Source organism: Nicotiana tabacum, unplaced genomic scaffold, assembly GCF_000715075.1.
Source record: "Nicotiana tabacum cultivar K326 unplaced genomic scaffold, ASM71507v2 Un00136, whole genome shotgun sequence".
NCBI classification, from domain to species: domain Eukaryota; kingdom Viridiplantae; phylum Streptophyta; class Magnoliopsida; order Solanales; family Solanaceae; genus Nicotiana; species Nicotiana tabacum.
In genome coordinates, this window is record NW_027438374.1 from 69,306 (window position 1) to 75,305 (window position 6,000).

Consider the following 6,000-nt stretch of genomic DNA (forward strand, 5'->3'; position numbering starts at 1 on the left):
ACCAAAAATAACTTCAACTCACAAATAAAACTCATAAGAAACTATTCCGGATCAAAAAGCCTCAATTTTTATCAAAATTTAAAAATTGACCCAAAAGTCGAACCCCGGGCCCGCACCTCGAAACCCAACAAATTTTTGACAAAACCCAAACACCCATTCCGATACGAGTTCAACCATACTAAAATTATCAAATTCCGATACCTTTTCGTCCCTCAAATCATGATTTTTCATTTTTGGAATTTTTCTTCAAAAACCTCCATTTTCCTCAACTCAAAACAAAATTTAAATGATAAAAATAAAGATAAAATCATGGAATATATTAAATTCTAGGTGAGAACACTTACCCAACCGTTTTGCTTGAAAAACCCACAAGGAAGCTCCCAAAACCGAAGTCTAAAACATAAAATATGAAGAAGTTGGCCAAACCCTCGACTTAAATGATTCTGCCAAGATTTTCGCATCTGCGGACAAGGAGGCGCACCTACGCACACGCATTTGCGAGAAAGAGTCCACATCTGTGAACTCAGCTAGCCAGGACTGGAACCGCATCTGTGGATTTACAGCTGCACCAGCGGCACCGCAGAAGTGATAGGGGGAAACGCAAAAGCGAACTTCTTCGAAGGTGCGACCGCTGGACCGCAAAAGCGACTTCGCACCTGCGTGCCGGCCTCCGCAGAAGCAAGCGAGCCTACAGGCCACCATGACTGCATAAGCGACCAGGCTCACGCAGAAGCGGAGCCGCACCTGCGCTCCTAAGCATCGCAGGTGCGAAAATACCAGAACCAGACCAGTTCAAAACCATGAAAAACATCTGAAATTCGTCTAAAACACAGACGGGGCCCCTGCGACCCCGTCCAAGCATACAAAAAAGTTCCATACCCTAATACGGAATCGCTCGAGGTCTCAAATCACATCAAACAACGTTGAAACTACGAATCACCCTCCAATCCAAACTTAATGAACTTGAAACTTCAAATTTCTACAACCGATGTCTAAACCTATCAAACCACATCTGATTTATCTCACCTTTTGAACACAAGTCATATTCAACATTAAGGACCTACTCCAATTTCCAGAATTGGATTCCGACCTCGATATCAAAAAGTTCACTACCGGTCAAAATCTCCAAAATTTCAACTTTCGCCATTTCAAGCCTAAATGAGCTACAGACCTCCAAAATACAATCCGGACACGCCCCTAAGTCCAAAATCACCCAACGGAGCTAACTGAACCATCGAAACTCCATTCCGGAGTCATCTTCACATAGTTCCGACTAAGGTCAAAATCCTAAGGCTTAAACTTCCGTTTTAGGGACTAAGTGTCCCAAATCACTCTAAATCATCCGGTAATTGAATTCAACCATGCACGCAAGTCAATACACATAATACGAAGCTGCTCGGTGACTTATGCTGCCGAACAAGACTTAAATTCTCTAAACAACCAGCCGGGTCGTTACATCCTTCCCCTCTTAAATAAACATTCGTCCTCGAACGTGCCAAGTATCACCTCGAAGTCTTCAAATCACTGAAAGCACATATCCAACATACACCCGCGGGTGACCCCACGTCACCCCAATCTACATAATCCTGACGACACCATCTCAACTGTAATTTATCCTTTCTACCAACACCGATAAGCCTTAGAGTCAAAATTCTCACCTTTCATTCATCTCTAAAAGACCCGATTCTAAATCCATACCCAGTATCAGTCTCAACCAGCTGTAACAACTCATGCCTACACCCAAAGGTATGACCACTCAACATGACATGCCATACATAGGCCCATAATAATATTTCTGATCACAATAGATGCCCGTAATCAAAACCAGCACTGGCAATTAGCCTCATATCCGTTAGAACCCTATTTCAAACCTCCACAACGCTGACAACGATGAAAAAAACATGAAGACCTCTTAACAATACACCCGAATCAAGAAGTCACAACTAACACCACCAGGCACACACCCCGCAAGCTAAAACTCAAGAAGCACAGAACAAAAATGACTGAACATATAAAGAGAAACACATAAGAGAAATATCAAACAAGCCCGACAGGCAAAACTCTCTATCAGTACCATCCTACAAATCAATTTAAAAGGAAAAATTAAAGTATATGAACAAATCACAAGGATCTCATCCTGATATAACTTCCACCGCGGCACGGAGCCCGGCTCAAACATATCAAATCACATGGAATCGCGAGGGTCTCACCCTCAACTCTGAATCACAAGCCGAATACACATCATACCAATTGAAATCTTCCACTAACTCAATTCTGCCAATAAAGTCACAACACTTATTGAACTCTCACCCCGGTAGAGTATCTTATCACAAATCGTAACCAAATTACTCAGGAATCACATCAAACCTGCCATAATAGACGACATGAATTCACTTCTAGTCTCGTAACTTTCAATTATTAATTAAAACAATGATAGACACGGCTATCACTCATAGAATCTCCCAACAGGGGAAAACATATAAACATAATACTAAGTCATGAACTCACCCATAGGTGGGACAACAAAGAGGGGAACTCGCCCTGATAAGCAGAACCGAATCAAAATACGAATGGTGCCCCTCTGTAACAAATCAAAAGCATACCTGTATGACATCATCTGGCGCAGTGGCCTCAAGCCTACTATATGAAACACATCAACGGTCAGGGCCTTCCCCTCTTGAGCACCCTCTACTCGCCTGAATACCCCGGTGTGACACATCTGTCTGGAGTCTAGGACAATCTCTCACCCTGCGGCTGGTATCACCACACTCAAAGCAACCTCTCTGTCGGCGTGGCTGTTGAAACTGTGCAGTATGGGTACTCTGAGACCCATGAGCACCTAAAACACTGTGCAAAGTCTAAAGTGCAAACTAAACTGGCTGGCCCACAAAACCTCTACCATGCCGTACCCTCCCTCCAAAATAAGGACCAATAGATCTCTCCGGTCTATGAGGCCCCCTTGCCTCCCTGTCCTCTCTCTCCTGACCTCGCCTGTCCCCTCTCTCATGGCCCCGCCTGTCCTCTCTCTCTCTCTCTCATGATCCCACATATTCTCCACTCGGCGAGCGATCCCTACCACCTGCTGAAATGAAACATCCGTCTCTACCTCCCGAGCCATGCTGAACCGAATATCATGCTTGAGCCCCTCAATGAATCTACGGACATGCTCTATAACTGTAGCGACCAAAGAAGGTGCATGTCTGGCCAAATCACTGAATCTAACGGCATACTCTGACACTGACATAGTGCCCTGGCACAGCTGCTTAAACTCCGCGCGCCATGCATCTCGAAGGGACTGAGTTACAAACTCTCTCAGGAACATCTCTAAAACTGAACCCATGTAAATGAAGCTGACTCGGCCGGGTACCCAACTCACACACCTGCCACCACTGATAAGCTGCTCCCCTGAGCTGGAACGTAGTAAAAGCAACCCCGCTAGTCTCTACAATACCCATAGTACAGAGAATGCGGTGACACTCCTCCAAAAAACTTTGGGCATCATTTGTCGCCAATCCATTGAAGGTAGGAGGGTGGTACTTCTTGTACCTCTCAAGTCTAAGTTATTCTTCCTCAGATGTTGCTTCCCTAACCACGGGCTGAACTGGGACCACAGGGAACCTGACCAACATGAACTCGCTGCTCTAGAGTGTGGGCGGCGGGAGTCTGAGCTCCTCCCCCAGTCTGTGAAATAGATAGTGCAACCGGAATCAACCCCGCTTGAGCCAATGTACCAAACATGCCCAGGAACTGTGCTAAGGTCTCCTGAAGTTCGGGGGCAACAGCAGGAGCCTCCAGTACCTGCCCCTCAACTAGAACTACTGGCGGCTCCTCAACTGCTCCTCTGGTATGTGCCCTAGCTGTGGTACGTGCTCCTCATCGGCCTCTGCCTCTGCCCCTACTGACATCTGCTCCGGGGGTAACGTCATTAGCAACTGCAACTCGTGTCCTCACTATCTGTGAGAGAATGGAATGATAAAAGTTCAACTTCGAGACCAATGAACTCGCACGATAGGAATGAAGGAAGTGAAATGGTCCTAATAGTTCTGTAGCCTCTCGAAGATAAGTACAGACGTCTACGTACCAATCCTCAATACTCTACTAAACTCGCTTATGACTCATAGCACCTATGAACCTAGAGCTCTGATACCACTTGTCACGACCCAATTTCCCCTCCATTGGGTATCGTGATGGCACCTAGTCTTAGGGACTAGGTAAGCCTAACATTTACTGAATAACAATAATAATAAATAACATCTAACAACTTTTGAAATTGAAATCTCTATAAAATTTACAATTCCCATTGGTAGTACAAGTCATAAGCTCTACACAGATTACTACAAATTTCTAAATACAAGTGTTCGGAAATAGGTAAAACAGTGTGAATACAAAATAGGAAGGTGACTCTGAAGCCTGCGAACGCAGTAGTAGGTTTACCTTGAGTCTCGACAGCAACAATCTGCATAGCTAGCTAATGATCAACTGACTTCGAAATACCTGGATCTGCACAAAAATGTGCAGAAGTGTAGTATGAGTACACCACGGCGATACCCAGCAAGTATCAAGACTAACCTCAGTGGAGTAGTGACGAGGAACAGTCAAGACACCTACTAGACTAAATGACCTGAACAAGTATAAGTATAAAAACAACAGAGTATGATATCTACATAAAGACTACGCGAAGTGGCAATTAATATGGTAATTGCAATAAGGATGGAAAACAACAACTATCAGCAGAACACCATAATAATGACATAGAAGAAAGAACGGAAACACAACCTAAGTCCGATAATCACAGATAAAGAAAGGACAAGTAACAACTCAACAATACGACAGCTTTCACACCGGTTTTAGTCAATAAACTCCATGAGGTACCGAACCTCGGACAAATCACAACTCACGGGTCTCAATACCTGAACCCTAACACTTGGCATCCTGTGCCCTCTTTATACCTCATAACCGCACTGACGACTCGCGTGCCAAATAGAGCCATTCTCACATAGAAGGAAAGTAAGCAAGGGTGTGCATTTATACTCAACAATATCAAGAAAACCTCTTATCTGATAAGAGTGCTTAACTACATGTATGTTTGTGCACGTGTTCTGACATAGTTCATACTAGCTAGTGAGCATAAGGAAAAGAACGGACATCACGTAGAATGTTTTCTCAAAACTTTCACAAGATAAAGCTCACACAGGTAAGTGTACCACTACACAAATATCAAGAACAAGAATGCCCCCAGGCCATCACAAATCAATCCCTCAAATAGCCCACCTTGTCTCGCCACGTGTGCAATAGTAAAGTAAATGCCCGCCTTGTCTCGCCACACATGCATAATAATGTTTCCACCTTGTCTCGCCACATGCGCAACCCACATATATATATCCCGCCTTGTCACGCCGCATGTGCAAATATCAATTGTAACAATAGCACGGCAGAAACCTCGTGCAACCCCATAACAAAGAGATGTCAACAAAGGGAACTCCCAAGATACCGTCTCGTAGTCCCCAAAGTAAATGCTCAACAGGGGATCTCCCGAGGTATCGCCTCGTAGTCCCAAAAGTAAATATGCAAGACAGGGGGATCTCCTGAGGTACCGCCTCATAGTCCCAAAGTAAATATGCAAGACCAACAAGTACAACCGCAACAATAACACAATACAAGTGTACGACAAATAAATCAACTCAGAAATTCAAGAACTCAAAGGAACAGAGGAATTAATTCACGAGGAGTGGCCACAATGGAGAATGTTAGTCATAATAAGAACATCTCAACAAGAAAGGAAATATTATGTAGTCCACAATGTACAATTCGACAACGAGGGAGCTAACACAAGGCGAATAATTTCAAATAAGGACAAGTCAACTAAAATATAGGATATCTAACTTCTTTTAAGGTTGGCAATTAAGAAAGAGATACAACAAATTCAATTAGGGATAGTCACCAGAGAGATAATCATAGCCTCAAATAAGGATGAACAATTACAAAAGAGATAATTATAAC